Genomic DNA, 17,584 nt, shown 5'->3' with positions numbered 1-17,584 from the left:
TTTCTGTGGCTCTGGGGGGCATTTTTTGAAGTGGGGTCCCAAACTTTCAGGGTAGCTTGGGGGGACCCTCGTAAGATCCCCCGAGTTTGGTGAGGATTGGGTCAGTGGGTTCGGAGTTATGGGGTCTGGAAGGGGTCCCCCCTCCCCCCATTGGAATGAATAGCAGCCGGCTTTTGGCAGAAGATGACCCAGTTTGGCCACCTATTGGCCACTGCTTGCTTGGTTTGGTTGTCTCTCCTGGAAGGCAAGTTTGCTTGCCTTCGGAGAGCTCTTTGAATGGCGGGAAAAGGCAGGTTCGGGGGATGCCAAACTTGCCAAATTGGTTCTGCGGTCCCCCAAACTTGCAGATTTCAGCACCACGGTTTCCCGCCTTTTTTCAGTTCGTCTTCATCCGAGCTGGAAACCGCTGAACCAGGGGAAATTCAGCCAGTTTCCAGTTCGGTGGAACCGAACCGACAGCCCTAGCCTCTAGGAAGCCACAAACAAGATACATTATCTGAGCCTTATACTGGTATTTTTGTTGAGTACCTGGAGGTTGGCAACCCTATGCTGGCTGGGTCCCAAGTCTGGAAACACCGAAGACAGTTGGTTGAGTCAATATATATAAAAACAAAAATAATAATGAGTAAATGCATGGTTCGAACAAAACATCCATCCTGGAGTCCTGATGCAGCCCTGAGAAGTAAGCTTCTGCATAGATTTTTAAATCATCCAGAATGTATGAGCAGAGCTTGAATAAAAAAAAAAACCTCAATAAGCACATTGGGGTAGTGTAAGAAGAAGTTGTTTTTCATGATTTGTATGCAATTCACAGTGACTAATATTTAATTTTCTCTCATTGTACCAAGCAGCATTTTATATTTCTCCTTACCCACCCTGTCCCCTTCAGCATACCCTGCACAGATATCAATATTAATGGTAAATAATTTCTTTATGTAGAGTGACTAATGTAATAATGATCACAGTCGATCCATGGACAATATGCTGTTTCCATGTTCTTGGCTGGCTACTGAAGCATATAACTTCTTGATTTCTTTAATTCTCATTCATTTGTAAATTCTAAAGCACAGCTCACAGCAGACAGGATTTTTTTTGCAGCAGTAGCAGCAGTTATGACAGAAAAATAGCAACTAATGGAGGTTCTTTACATGATGGATTTTCTATAGCAATACTGTTATGAGAATACCATCACCAAGGATGAACAAATCCATATTTATTCACCACAGAGCCTACTACATAATTTGAGAGCAATGGGTTAGATCAGCAGTCCCTAACTTATTTTTAGCCTGCAGTCACCATTGGAATCTTGAGAGGGCATGGTGAACACCACAGGAGGTGGAGCCAAACCCAAAATGGCTGCTGCAGAAGGCAGAGCCAAGCACAATATCTCCCTCCTTAATTTGCAAAGGAATCGCATGACAGCTGTGCTGAACCCATGAAGTTGCCTTATTCAGAATCTGGCCATTGATCTTTCAAGGTTCGTATTACCTATATTTTGGTTGGAAGTACGGTCCTACAACAGGGAGGACAGCAAGCCTGGAGAAAGAGGGTGTAAGAACATAAGAATATAAGAAGAGCCCCGCTGGATCAGACCAGTGGTCGATCAAGTCCAGCATCCTGTCTCACACAGTGGCCAACCTCTACTTCAAATTTCATTAGCCAACTGTCACCTTACAGTGGGAAGCTGATCTTGCACATCAGAGACCAATTCATGGATAATGAATGACTCATACTATCCACAGTTTAGGGTTCTTGATCACTTTTAACTAAGTCAACTATTGAAGACTGCTTATTAACCGCTTTTTGCCCTCTGAGAACTCCCATGGGGACATCATCAAGTACCAAAAAGGAATAGATATATTGTAAGATTGATATTCAATTGAAAAACATTTTCTCATAATATTCTGAAAGAAAATAAAAAACCGAAAGAATCAATAGTGATCAGAGCAAATACCTATAAAGAAAAATGTCCAACCAAATGAGGAATCAGAACAATCTTTAATGAACCCTTGCCCTTCTCCTGCCACCTTGCCAACCCAGTTCCTTCTTAGAACAGCGAATCATGCAAATTGCTCATTACAGAGCAATCGCCAGGCCTTTAACCAGCCTTCTGGTTGGAAAAAGTTAAATGATCCCATTATGCTCTCCTCGTGTTAATTAGCTCTTCTCTCCAAGCCCTTTTCTTAGGTTTCTCTTTCTCCTTCACTCACCAAGGGAAAGAAAGCTCTGTGCCCTTTCTCAACTCTCTCGCTCTTCTAAAGGGCCACAAGCTGAAGTTTGTGGTACAGTCAAACTGTTACATTTCTTTCACTCATTATGTAGAAAGAAAAGGTCAATTGATTTAAAATGGCTGTTGATATGGTGAATTGCCACTGCAGTTGTGTGTAACCACTAGGGTTGTGCAACAACAACAAAATTGGAAAATTTGGGTTTATTGGGCCTAATTTATTTCGGCAAACCCGAAATAAGCCGAATATCCATACTGGTAAAAATTGGTATTTGACTTATTTCCGGGTTTACAGGGGGGGAAATTGGCCTCATTATAGTCTATGGGGAAAAATTCAAAGCTCCTGTGGGGGCGTTTTTGGAGTTAGAATCCCCGAATTTTCAGGGTAGCTTGAAGGAACGCTCTTTGCATGAACCAAGACGTTTGGTGAAGATTGGGTCAGGGGGTCCAATTTTATGGGGTCCCAAAGGGGTTGCCCCCATTCCCCATAGGAAAACATTGCAAAGTTCACATAAGAAGACCCAAAACTGCCCCCAAAAACCTCTCTCTAAATTCAACAATGAGAAAGACAATGACAACAAAGCAGTGCCTCCCCCCCAAAAATCAAATCACCCCTCCTTTCAGGTAAAAGCCAGCAAGATCTGAAGCAGAGAAAACCCCAAAATTCAAACAATGCAACTTTGAAACAGCAAGCAGTGGAGAAATGGAAGCAGGAACTCCCACCCAAAATAATCAAATCACTCCCTCAAACTAGCAACCCCTCCCCCCACTACCACCAACCAATAGGCCAAGGCCTTCTGGCTTCTAGAAAAATTTAGAAAATAAGCTTCCAAAATACAACAACTTGTTTAAAAGGAAAATTATGATAAACCCTTCGATACCTTCTCCTCCAGGCAGCAGGCAGGAAGGAACCCAATCCAAGCAGCAGGTTGTAATCCAGCTTGTCAGGATGAGGCTCCAGTATCCAGGATCACAGAGGAAGAATCAGGCAGCAGGAGCTAAAGTCAGTCTATGCCACCAAACTCTCTCAAGCGGCCTGGTTTGGGAACCAGACCTGATTTTATAGTCTTTGGCCAAGCACAGAAAAGTTTGAAAATAATTCCAGCTAAAAAACACCTTCTGTGATTGCTGAAAGAACACTGTTCTTCCTTACCTGGGTTCCTATTGGCCACTGAGAATTCCTGGCTCTCCTCCCTCCTCCTCTGTAGGTTGTCCTCTGTTGCAATCCAGGTAGATTGCACCAGCTGGCTTTGCAGCCATGCAAAATGCATTGCTGCCTTTGGCCACATGGGAAGCTTCGGTGAGCCTTCCTATTGGCCATTCCAACATGCCTACTCCCTCCCTCCTTCTGCCCTGGGGGCAGGAATATGGAGAAAGGAGATAACTCTCCTTTAAACACAACAAGGGCCACAAAACAGAGACTCTGCAGAAGGCAAATAGCTGAAACCCGAAAAGTCGAATATCTATTCAGCTTTTTCAGGAGTCTATTTAGCTTTGCGCAGATTCCCAGGTTTTGGTATTCGGTATACCCAAAATGCAAATATTGCTGAAATGGCTAATTTTGGGTTTATTTTTAATTTGGGTATATCAATATGCACAATGCTAGTAACCACCCCAGATCTAAAGTCAGCTGACCAATCTAGGCAAGCAAGGCAGTGTACTCCTTCCTTAGTCGACAAGTATGTTTAGTCAATACCATTCTTAGTGCAGGGAGAAACTAGCTCATCATATGGAAATAATTGTTCAGCTTTGCTCAATAGACAAGTCAATATGCCAGCTAGTTTACAAAACAGAGGAGCATCTTCCCTCCTCCAATTTTATTAATTTAAAAAAATGTCCCAAGTGGCTAGCTACACATGCCTTCACTGATTTATGGGCTTACCCCTGAGCAAATAGTGTGCTTTTCCCAGTGGGAGCTTAAGCAAGAATTCAAGATCTATATGATTAGGTTCATGTAGAGGTGTTGGAAGAATTCGTGCTACCCGGAGGTCTATCCACTGGATCAAAATTAGATCAAATACATGCCGCCACTACATGTGCCAGGACTGAAGGCTGTGAGGAGGCGAGGGTTCCCTGTTGTCGCCATCTTCGTCTTCATCATCAGCCTCCCCCTTGGAGCTGGAGTGCCCTGTGTGTCTGGTGTGGAGGCTGGCCGGCAATGCCCCACTCCTCCTCTCGTGCCCTCACCATTTGTGCCGCTCGTGCCTCTGTCAGTACCTACATATCAAGGTCACTGAGTCGTGTATCAACATCAGCTGCCCTGAGTGCAGTGAGTTCCTCAACCTGGCCGACATTCGCCTCCTCCTGTGGAATTCGCCCCACCTCGTCAAGTATGAGGAGTTCATGCTCTGCTGCTACCTGGCTGCTGACCTGGACTGCAGGTGGTGCCCAGCCTGGAACTGAGGTTATGCTGTTATTGCCTATGAATGTGCCAGCTGCCCCAAACTCACATGTGAGAGAGAAGGCTGACAGATTGAGTTCTGCTATCATTGCAAACAGATATGGCACCCAAACCAAATGTGCAACATGGCCCGTCAACAAAAGGGTGCAGTCTCTGTGGGTATGGGCAAAGCATACCTGAGGCCTCAGTTATGGACAAGAATCTGGACCAGCAGATGATACCAAGCCATGTCTGCATTGCAGTGCTTACATCATCAAGATGAATGATGGCAGCTGTAGTCACATGACCTGTGCAGTGTGTGGCTGTGAGTTCTGTTGGCTGTGCATGAAGGAGATTTTAGATTTGCATCACCTCAGCCCTTCTGGCTGTACATTCTGGGGCAAGAAGCCGAGGAGTCATAAAAAACAATCTGATCAAATTTATGCAAATGATAATTGGTATACTCATGGTTCAAAAATGGTCAATATCACTCACACACACCAGTATGGAAACAAAAAACAAACCAACAAAGTATCAATGGTTAATGAAGGTTTCAGTTAGTGATTATCATGAGTGAGATTACGATTTTTAAATATGTGGTCACGTAAACTGCGGTCAAGTGGGAAACTTGTAGGTATGGTTACTTGTCATTAATTAGTGGAATCGCCAACATTTTCACTTTATAGGAGTTGTAGGACTGTTATAGTTATATGAGATGAGATAATAGGTGATGATTCTTGTTAAATATTTTTTTATATATATTCTGGCTATCTCACTGAACTTTGAAGATCTTATAGGCCTTTAGCCTCACTTATAGGCCTCTTACCTCACTGAGATAAGTTTAAAATAATTCTATCTTTGGGATTGATTTCTGGTTGATTGGCTGTTCAATCATTATTTGCAGAGGTTGCCTATGTAAGAAAAAGATTTTTATTGGTATATAAATTTGAAGACTTAAAGTTATTACAAATGACTGAATATGCTTTTTTATTAATCTTTTCCAATTTCCTTATTGCATTATGTTTAAATTTGATATCATATTCATATTTAATTTTAAAAGATTGCAACTGAGAAATGGTCAATACTGAGTTTCTGATTTTTGTCAATGTAGCTATTTGTCTATTGAATCCCATATTAAAATTGAAGTATAGATACAAGTATACAATGGCATCTGATATACAATATACGGAAGCAATTTCTCATAATTCTCCATTTATCTGTGTATTTAGAGAACAATGTAGCAAGCAAAAATAGTTCATATTTTACCTACTGGCTTTAAAAGAGCTTTTATAGCAATCAGTTTTCCAGTAATGCCTATGGCAGTATATGAACAGAGATATAGATGGGTGCCAACTGCAAGCTTCCAACGATTTTAACATTTAAATTTAGAATGAATTCAGATTGCTGTTTCTTATGTGGTTTAATCCCTCTGCCACAAAGATGGATAGTAGCTTGGACATTCCTAAAAGAAAGATGTCCAGAAGGTTTCACCAGAGGAAGTTTCCTGAGGTAATTTTTTGTCACACAGATGAGATTTCTGTGGCACTTTGTCAGGGCATGAATAATTTGGCAGAGATTAGAAGGAAATTATTTCATATAAATTAAGGGGGAAAAGATTATGGTATTTTACTTTGCATATTATGTGTCTGTCATACATTCTGTGAGAGGGCTTACTGGTTTTCAAAGGATTTGCCATCTTCAGTTCCTTTCTGCAGTGAAAGAATTTGTCGAAATAAAGAAAATATCTGGAAAGTTTAAAAAGTGGAATAGTTCCATTTAATATCTAGTTTATTTAATTATTTTGTATATATCTTACACTCAAATACATTTAATATTGGCATACATTTATGTTAGCTTCAAGAAAAGAGCCTCTAACTGTTGTCATAATTTAACATATTATGCTGAGGATTGCTTTCAAACAGCGCACTACTGACCCTCGAAGGCGAAAGCCCTTAGGAGGCCAGGAAGGTGCTGCGCCGGCGTTCGGGCCCCTCGCACCGGCACCCGGGCTACTTACATTGGCGTTAGTGGCCTCAGCACTGTTGTGGAGGCCTGGACGCCAGTCACTGGGTGTGGCAACACCACCCCGGAATGCCTGAGGGGCAGTCTGCCGGTGTCCCACCAGCTTAGAAGGCCATGCCAGTGACCCGGGAGGCATTCTGCCATCCCAGAAGGCGCAGCCTTGCTTTTCTCTATGAAGTGAAAAGTCCCCATTTAAAAAAAAAAAAAGCTGCTTGAAGGCTGTGTAGGAGCCGGGGGTCTGGGGTCCCGGGTCCTCCGCTCTTCCGCTGCCCGCACTGGTTGAGCCCAAGGAGCCTCCTCAGCCTCAGACCAGTCGGAGGGAGAGTCCGAGTCAACTTCTCCCTCCGACGCAGCCAGAGTCTCGCTGCAGTCAGCCTTCAGCAGGGAGCCCTCTGACTTCTCTCCTCCCTGGCCTCCGCTCCAGTGGCCTTTATAAAGGCCAGGCTCCTCCCTTTCCCCTCCCCGGCCCCGCCCCTTTGAGCCATAATGAGGGCTGGCGAGCTCCTCCCCCGGAAGCAGGCCGTTCCCCTTTGGCCCTGCCTCTAGGTCGGGGCCAGGCGACCTAGCCCGCGCCTCCTCCCTGCTGGCTTCTTGGTGGGGCGGAGGGATAACCTCCGACATCGGGCGACGTCGGACTTCCGCATCCTCGCCCGGTGCGCACCCATCCGCCTGTCAGCTGGGCCGCGGGGAGGCCTACAAGGCAGCCCGCGGAGACGGCAGGGCGGCCGAGTCTCCCGTGGCCGGCCGAAACTCGGGCATCGGCTCCTGGCCCTCGGCCCCGCCCTCCCTCTTTGTGGTGCCGGCCGGCTTCCCCTTCCCCGCTCAAACCCCTGGCCCCGTCCTCCTCCCCGGCCGCTCCGTCTCCTGCTGCAGCGTCTGCGGGGAAGAAAAGAGAGGCAGGTAAGGGGTCGGCATCCTGATTCTCCTCGGTCCCCTCCCTGGGTCGCCCCTTTTCCTGTGCTCCCCTGGATCTGGTAGAGCCCTGCAGTCCCAGACGGGCCGGCTCTGGGCCCGTCTCGGGACAGGCTGCTTAAAGGCTTTTTTTTTTTTTCGGCGTGCGGGGAATGGCTTTAAGAGGTGGCACAGCTGCACCTGAATCTCAGAAATGCACTGTAAATCTATCTTGGATGAAATCTATCTTGGATGAATATCCTACACCTTGCCCCTGTGCATTCTAGGGCTGTGCATATCAATAAACCTGAACCAAAAATAAATCCAAAAAAGCCTTTTTGGCTTCTTTCGGGTTTAATTTAACCCAAATATTAAAACTGGGAATAAAGTCGAAGCCAGCTAGCTGATCACTGAATCAGCCGAATATGTATTCATCTTTTTTGTGGGCTTTTTTGGTATTCAGATTTCCCCAGGCTTTTCCCCATGGGAACTTTTTTTTATGAGCTCAGAGGGGAGGGGGGTTCTTGTAGTGGGGGATTCAATCCTTAGGGATGTAGATAGCTTGGTTTCTGGCGGGTGCATGGACTTCATGGTGACTTGCCTGCCTGGTGCGAAGGTTGCGGACATTACCCGTCATTTAGGTAGTCTGGTAGATAGTGCTGGGGAGGAGCCAGTGGTTGTGGTGCATGTTGGCACCAACGACGTTGTAAGCACTTGTCCCCGTGGTAATCCCACAAACAGCATCCACAGACAAGGAGTCCAAAAGAGAGCTGATTTATTGGAAAACATACAGGTATGCAGAGCCTACAGGTACATTGGCACAAATGGCAAATGGGAGCACAGTGTAGGCCTATAAGGGAAAGTATTAGTCACAATGGGTCAAGGCGGCTCCCCTCTCTACCGAGGAGCCGTTCCCATGGGAGATAGCGCTGGAACAGGAATTCAGCAGTTAGCAGTTCGACCTTGAGAGGCACCTGGTGGAATCGAAACTAAAACACTCTGACATGCTGCTGAGAGCAGGCCTGCCAGACGTGGGGAACTGTAGTCCGGAGGTCTTGGAATCCAAATTTAGGTTGCTAGGCAGGAGACTAAAAGCCAGGACCTCCAAGGTAGCTTTCTCAGAAATGCTACCTGTTCCATGTGCAGGACCAGCTAGGCAGGCACAGTTGGTGAGTCTCAATGTGTGGATGAGATGGTGGTGCAGGGAAGAGAGCTTTAGATTTGTAAGGAACTGGGCAACATTTTGGGACAAGCCGGGCCTATACAAAAGGGATGGGCTCCACTTGAACCAGGATGGAACCAGACTTCTGGCGCGTAATATAAAAAAGGTGGCAGAGCAGCTTTTAAACTGAAACTGGGGGGAAAGCCGACAGGAACTGAGAAGCATCCGGTTCGGGCAAACTCAGTGCATACGGACAAAGGGAAAATTGCTTCAGATTGCCCACATAGGAATTACTTAGACATGAAATGGAATGGAAAAAAAAAAGATGGATAGCCACTTAAAGATGCCCAAAGGCACATGCCAGGCAAGTTGAAGAGAGAAATAGTGTGGATGTGTTTCTATGATAATGCTAGAAGCCTCCAAGCAAAAATGGGGGAATTAGAGTGCATGGTTTTAAGAGAAAACATAGATATAGTGAGTATTACAGAAACCTGGTGGAGGGGAGAGAACCAGTGGGATACAGTCATCCCTGGTTACAAACTGTAAAGAAATGACAGGGAAGGGCATATTGGAGGGGTTGTTGCTATGTATATCAAGGAAGGCATAGTGTCTAATAAGCTAGAGACCATAAAAAGGGCAGACTCGTCCACAGAATCCTTATGGGTGATGATTCCGGGCCCCAAAGGAGATTTAGTACTGGGGACGTTCTACCAGCCCCCTGACCAAATGGCTCAGGGTGATCTTGAGATGGAGAATGAAATTAGGGAAGCATGTAAAGGTAACGAAGTAGTAATAATGGGAGACTTCAACTTCCCTCATATTGATTGGATAAATGTATGCTCCAGTCAAGCCAAAGAGATAAAATTTTTAGACATCCTAAATGACTGTGCCCTCGAACAGTTGGTCATAGACCCAACCAGAGGGGTGGCTATCCTGGATTTAATACTCTGTGGTGCTTCCAGTGACTTGGTGCGAGATGTGGATGTAGTTGAACCAGTTGGCAATAGTGATCACAATGGCATCAAATTTAATTTAGATGTAAGTGGGAAAGTGATTGGGAAATCTCATACAATTACCTTTGACTTTAAAAGAGGGAACTTCTCTAAAATGAGAAAACTGGTAAAGAGGAAGTTGAAAGGAACAGCTAAGAGGGTTAAATCTCTTGAAAAGGCTTGGGGGTTACTCAAGTCCACATAACTAGAGGCTCAGCTAGCTTGTATACCGCAGGTCAGGAAAGGTAGTAATAAGTCCAAGAGGTCACCACCATGGCTAACGGGTAAGGTGAAGGAAGCAATTAGAGAAAAAAAGTCTTCCTTCAGAGACTGGAAGGTTTGCCCAAACGAGGCAAACAGAACCAAACACAAACTTGCACAAAGGAAATGCAAGCAGATAATTAGAGATGCAAAAAAAGATTTTGAGGGGCTTATGGATTGAGAGCTTGCTGAAAAATAGGAAGCAGAGAGTAGGAATCAATGGTCAGTTTTCACAATGGCGGGAAGTGAGCAGTGGGGTGCCTCAGGGATCTGTGTTGGGACCGGTACTTTTCAATCTGTTTATCAATGACCTGGAGTTGGGGTTAAACAGTGAAGTAGCCAAATTTGCAGATGACACCAAAATATTTAGGGTGGTTAAAACAAAATTGGACTGTGAAGAGCTCCAGAAGGATCTCTGCGTACTGGAAGAATGGGCATTAAAATGGCAAATGAGATTCAATGTGAGCAAGTGTAAAGTGATGCATATTGGGGCAAAAAATCCCAACTTCACATATACACTGATGGGATCTGTGCTGGCAGCGACAGACCAAGAAAGGGATCTTGGGGTGGTAGTGGATAGCTCAATGAAGATGTCATCCCAGTGTGCGGCTGCTGTAAAAATGGCAAATTCCATGCTGGCCATAATTAGACGAGGAATAGAGAATAAAACTGCTGATATCATACTGCCCTTGTACAAATCTATGGTGAGACCACACTTGGAATACTGTGTACAGTTCTGGTCACCACACCTAAAAAAAGGATATTACAGAGCTTGAGAAGGTGCAGAAAAGAGCAACCAAAATGATTAAGGGACTAGAGCAACTGTCCTATGGGGAGCGGTTAGGACGCTTAGGGCTGTTTAGTTTGGAAAGAAGGCGGCTAAGGGGAGACATGATAGAGGTCTATAAAATTATGCATGGTTTGGAGAGAGTGGACAGGGAGAAGTTTTTCTCCCTCTTTCATAATACTAGAACATGGGGTCATCTGCTAAAGCTGGAGAGCAAAAGATTCAAAACAGATAAAAGGAAATATTTTTTCACACAACGCATAGTTAAATTGTGGAACTCCCTGCCCCAGGATGTGGTGAAGGCTGCCAGCTTGGAGGGCTTTAAGAGGGGAGTGGACATATTCATGGAGGAAAGGGGTATTCATGGTTATTAGTTAGAATGGATATTAGTCATGCTGCATACCTATTCTCTCTCGTATCAGAGGAGCATGCCTGTTATTTTGGGTGCGGTGGAACACAGGCAGGATGGTGTTGCTGCACTCATCTTGTTTGTGGCTTCTTAGAGGTACCTGGTTGGCCACTGTGTGAATAGACTGCTGGACTTGATGGGCCTTGGTCTGATCCAGCAGGGCCTTTCTTATGTTCTTATGTTCTTATTCTTGGCAATGTCTTCACAAGGCATCCATGCATGTGCACCAGCGAACTCAGGCTTTGCATAAACAAAATGGAAAGGCTTTGTACGCATAATGTATACTTTTAAAAATGGAAAGAACAGGTTGCTTCTTCAGAGCTGGCATGCATGGACGTTAGCCCCATCCGCACACACTCTCTGCAACATATGGAGGGGAAATTCTGATCCCTGCATGCAACTGGTTGCGGGATAATTTCTGTATAGGCCAGCTTTCATTTACACTGATGGAATGATTGGGAATTAGTTTTAATCACTGGAAATTAGATTGAAGTTCAATTATAACACAAGTCTTTCCTACTGGTTAGCAATGGAATTGTTTGCCGAGAAACTGGGCTGTGGAATCTCTTTGCTGTCACTCAGTTCTGAATTGTCTCTTTTTATAGCAATAGGGTACTTTCACAAAACACTGAATAATGCACTTTCAATCCACTTTCAATGCACTTTAACACTGGTTTGCAAGTGGATTTTGCTGTTTCACAGAGTAAAATCCAGCTGCAAAGTGCATTGAAAGCGGATTAAAAGTGCATTATTTGGCATGTGTGAAAGCGCCCTATGTCTCATCTAGAGGTTAGTCAAAAGAGTGGTAGCCCACCACTGTACTCTGAGGTGTGATTGACCCACTGTCTTGTCTCTTTCCTTGTACTACGGCCACCTTTCATTTCTCCTTCTACTTAGAAGCTGCGTGAAAGCAGGGAAAGAGCCCTTGTGTCATCTTTCTGTTTGAGTCTGATGGGATAATAAGACTTGTTTTTAGATTACTGGCACCGATTTGTCTCCTGTGTGTCAGTATGTTGCTTATCATTATCGTTAGCCCAGTGCAAGGTTGGTAGCTCTTTTGATGTGAGTATAACAGCACGATTAGTTCGAGGCTTCTAACAGACTGGGGGTGGAGTGCCTTCTGTTCTGAATCATCTGTGGGCTTGATTTAGTATGTATTTATGCCATATGCTGTGCTGGGGAAGAGAAGGGAAAAAGAGGAAGAGACGTTTTGGCATACAAAGAAACAGAAGTTTTTGTGGAGATGGCAAAGTGCTTTGCTTTCCTGTTTAATTTATTTTGAGACATACACCTCTTTTAGAAACTGACGCCATCCTCGTGTATACGTTGGCCAAACAATGTGCGGAGAGTGATCCAAGGGAAAACCAGAGCCCAAATATTTGTTTCACATCTTCTTCACCTATATCCACTGCATGCAGATTTCAGGAGAGGGAATATGTTAGAAGAGAAGGAAAGTGAAGAAGAAGTGAGCTGAAGACGTTATCTGAAGAAGTGAGCTGTGACTCATGAAAGCTCTGCCAGAAATACCCTGCCAGAAATTTTGTTAGTCTTTAAAATGCTACTGGAGTTTTGCTCTTTTCTACTGTTACAGACAGACTAACATGCCTGCCCACTGTGTTAAAAGTGTGTACTTCTCACTCATCTCACTCTCCCTCCCTTCTCCCCTCTCACACAGGCATATATCTCCATATTATGGGGTTGAACTGATATATGTCTGCCCTGCCTTGAGGTAAAGTCTTCAAATTAATGATCCTGTGGTTTCTCTCAAATCTGTAATTTTGAGGCCTGGTTTATCCAAGCAGGAGAATGGGGTAGCAGAATGTTGAAGTGATGAAATGGACACTGTACCAGCTCATTTCTGTATATTGATATTCCCAAGCCAATAATAAACCCAAAATTAGCTATTTCAGCAATATTTGGGTTTCAGTTTTACCAAAACCTGGGAATCTTTCTGAAGCCAAATAGGCAATTATCAAAAAAAAAATTGGGATCAGCTATTCACCTTTGCTCAGATGCATGGCTCTGTGCTTTCTTCCATTTTTCTCCTCTTCTTTTTTTACTGGTTTTGTTAGGGCCCCATAGTTGGGGCCATTTTGAGGTAGGGGTCGTGTAATCAGAGCCAACTTGGTCTGACCAACCAGGCGGTGGGCTGATTTGCACTTAAAAGACGGGGCTCACCCAGTCCCGTCCGGAGGGATATACCCTCCAACTAAAAAACACTAGTTTCTTCAGCTGCTTATTGGGCTTCTGAAGAAGACTCCTCACCCACGTGGATAAGCGATCTTCTTCACAAGAGCTGCCTTGGTCATGACTTCTGCTGGCTCTGATATCACCCCCCATGAAAACCTGCTCTCAAACTGAAGGTCACCCCAAGTAGTGGCTTTGTTTCCCTGCACCATGACCATCTCTTGCAATCAGGTTTTTGATGACTATGTTAAAGGACTGTTCACAGGATGTCATCTGCAACCAAAATAAATGTTTTCCATGCCTTATTTTTCTTGCATTTAAGCCTTTTTCCTCAGTTCGGAAGTTAATTTGCATGAACATCATGCTATGTGCCCCAGAAAGGAATGGAGTCCCCAGACTTTGAGGTGCCTGCCTTCCAATTGGCTCTTTCTGCCAGCCCTCAGCAACCCTGAACGTTTTTGAAAATCAGTTTACCTTTTGAAATGCTCCTGCCCCTGACATAAGAAAAGCCCTGCTGAATCAGACCAAGGTCCACTCGTCCAGCAGTCTGTTCACACAGTGGCCAACCAGGTGCCTCTAGGAAGCCCACAAACAAGATGACTGCAGCAGCATTCTCCAGCCTGCGTTCTGCAGCACCTAATATAATGGGCATGCTCTTCTAATACTGTAGATAATAGGTATGCATCATGGCTAGTATTCATTTTGACTAGTAGCCATGGATAGCCCTCTCCTCCATGAACATGTCCACTCCCCTCTTAAAGCCATTCTTCTGAACAGCTAAATGATGCCTCTTATTTCTGGGGTACTCATCTGGCAGCCCTCATGTTTTCCATGCAGTAGAAGGCTATGGGGAAAGAGAGAATCAGGGTCTGGTGCTGTCTTTTATTTGAGTAGTTGCAAATGTAGTCTGACCATAACCGCCACACGTACCTCTGATCATTGAGTTTGTTTCTGTTTACATGATATTTAAATAACTGTGTAGGGCTATTAAACACTTACACCCAATTAAAGCCAGAATGATTCTCCGAATTATTCCTACGCTGACCAAGCTGCTCAGCTCACTTGTTGGCAAACTCAACTGGCCTGTTGCTAGGCTCTTGCCACAACAATGAAGCATTTTTTTCCCCATTTCAGCTGGGGAGAGGAATTGAGAGCTGTTTGCCCAGCTGGAAATGAATTTGCCTTGCTTTGAATTTCCCAGTCTCAAATGGCCTTTTCTCACTGCACTGCAGTCTATTGTTAAAATGGCCTCCATGCCATCAATTACAAAAAAAAAAAAAATTCTTTTTTCTTCTGTTGTTCGGAATTGTATGCACTTAATTTCCGCTGGGAAAGCTGCTAGCTGTTATTAAAGTCCAGCTCTCCGAGAGCCCTTCTGCATCTTCCAAAGAGCCCACATGCCAAATGCAAAATGGATGTGACCAAAGCAAGGTCAATTTCAGGACAGTTGTATTGAAAAAGATGGTGTTGGAGTTATTCACTGTGCCATTTGCTTGGCTCTGGGAGTCTTGGGCTCAAACACGGGCTCTCTTCTGAATGCCAGATGAGGCCCAGCACAGAAGAAGAAGAGTTGGTTTTTATATGCCGACTTTTCTCTACCACTTAAGGGAGACTCAAACCGGCTTACAATCACTTTCCCTTCCCCTCCCCACAACAGACACCCTGTGAGGTAGGTGAAGTTGAGAGAGCTTTAAGAGAACTGTGACTAGCTCACGGTCACTCAGCTGGCTTCATGTTTAGGAGTGGGGAAACAAATCCAGTTCACCAGATTAGTCTCCACTGCTCATGTGGAGGAGTGCGGAATCAAACCCGGTTCTCCAGATCAAACTCCACCGCTCCAAATCACCGCTCTTAAACCACTATACCACGCTGGCAGAAGCAGAACTCAGTCTTCACACATATAGATTCAAGGCAACAATACCAAACAGCCGACTGGGAAAGGCTTTTGCTTGACTTGGACAAAACCAAGGAAAGGCTTCAGGCAGAGTAGCTCAGTGGCAAAGCCTCTGCTTGGCATACAGAAAGTCCTGGGTTCAACCTCTGGCATCCCTACTTGGAGGTTTTTAAGTAGAGGCTTGATGGCCATCTGTCAGCAATGCTGATTCTATGACCGTAGGCAGTTCATGAGAGGGAGGGCACCTTGGCCATCTTCTGGGCATGGAGTAGGGATCAGTGTGTGTGTGTGTGTGTGTGTGTGTGAGATAGTTCGGAATTTCCTGCATTGTGCAGGGGGTTGGACTGGATGTCCATGGTGGTCCCTTCCAACTCTATGATTCTACTTAAAAGGATCACTTATTTATTTATGTTGATTCTTGTATCCTGCTCTCCCCGGCAAAGCCGGGCTCAGAGCAGCTTACAACAAAATTGGAACAAAGTGTATCCCACAAATACATTAAAACCATTAATAGAAATAGACTAAAAACTAAAAACTACAACAGCCCCATAATATCTATAGCCAGTGTTAATAATTTATAAATATGGCACTCCTTGGTGGAGTACTCAGGGCACAGGAGCCAACTAAAAGCAAGTCAGTGCGCAGGAATCTCCCCTAATACTCAAGCTAATGAAGATAAAGGTGATAAATGAAAGGGGGGATAAGGAACAGGCCAGCCCTGACTGAGAGAACCATAGCTGTCCTCAAACGTAGGCCCGGTGGAATAGCTCTGTCTTACAGGCTGTGAAGGACTCTTAAGGGAGGGAGGAAGTGGCCAGTGGGAAAACTGAATTTCCCATGACTGACTGCAACCTTGCAATTGACCATGGAGAAGGAAGCAGACGGGCAGCCATTACTGACAAGTCTAAAATGTAAGTACATTTAAAATTCTCCTGGGGGAGCATTTTTCGAGGTAGAGCCCCCAAATTCACAGTGATGGGACTCTCCTTGCATCTCCCTCGATGATTGGTTAAGTTTGGGTAAGGGGGTCCGATGTTATGGCGTCTGGAAGGGGTCGTCAATGGGACATCAATGTAGGATGATGAATATGAGGGGCATCTGTCGCAGCCAGTCTACTCTGCCATGGAAGCTCGCTGGGTGACCTTGGGCCAGTCTCACACTTTCAGCCTGACCTACCTCACAGGGCTGCCGTGAGGATAAAATGGAGAGGAGAATGATGTAAGCAGCTTTGGGGAGAAAAATGGGATATAAATAAAGCAAATAAATAAACATCTGAAATAAAAGGCATAAATTAAAGAATGGGGTTAGCTTTCTAAAGCCATTACCTACATTATTTATTGCTTTCCCACCCCATGTTGGTGCATAGCCTGATTTCTTTATACCACTGCATTTCAGCTATTCTCCAACTGAAAATGTTTCTATTACTTAAGACTTGTTTTTATTTGCTTATCTATGGCATGAATAAATATAGATTCCTGCTCCTAGTGTGAAAAAAAAATCATCATATATGACAGGGATAAATCATGCATGCAAACTGTGTATCAATTGGGCTACAGATGCAATAAAAAGATACTTCAAAATCAAACAAAGGGAGGGGTGTCAAAGATATTCCTTGCCTACAGCACCATTTGGTCTTGGGCCAGCTCTGCTCTTGACCTTAGTTGGGGAGAGGAGGAAGCTAACTCCCTCACAGATGGTCGTGCTCTTATTATAAAGCTGTCATCACCTAGCTGTCTCATATGTTAGAACATAGACCCTTGAAGGGTAGATTAATGGGAAGAAAGACAGAGAAAGTATTGTTCTTCCTGAAAGACCCTGCATGTTCATGAGATACCTGTGCAAAGTACACAAATTACAGACAGTCTCAATGCTTCTTTTTCTTACAGGGGAAACGGGGAGCAAACTTTTTTTGGGGGGGGGTACATTTCCATTAAGATTTAGTATAGCCACCCCCTCAAACTAGGGTTGCTAACCTCCAGGTACTATCTGGAGATGTCCTGCTATTACAACTGCTCTCCAGCTGATAGAGATCACTTCACCTGGAGAAAATGGCCACTTTGGCTGGTGGTTGAATGGGAGGGTTAACTAAGCAGGCAGGTAGGCAGGTGACAAGGAAAGGTGAAGGGCAAGTGGCTGGCCCAGCAGGCCAGATGTTCCCCTCACACAAGTCTGGCGGGTTCCCTCTTGCATTATAAGTATTGTATTTTCATTTTTAGGGTAAGTTGCTCCGAACAAGTAAACTGATACGTTGTGAGATGAATACATTCAGACAAATGCTTTTGGAATTATACATATAACACTTCACCAGGTCTGTAAACAGTCGCTCTGTGTACATGTGTGTATAGGCAAAGGCACAGAGGGGGAACAACCTC

This window comes from Euleptes europaea, chromosome 1 (genome assembly GCF_029931775.1).
Source record: "Euleptes europaea isolate rEulEur1 chromosome 1, rEulEur1.hap1, whole genome shotgun sequence".
In the NCBI taxonomy this organism is placed as follows: domain Eukaryota; kingdom Metazoa; phylum Chordata; class Lepidosauria; order Squamata; family Sphaerodactylidae; genus Euleptes; species Euleptes europaea.
The sequence above is the reverse complement of the archived record's forward strand: the minus strand, read 5'-3'. Positions refer to the sequence as shown.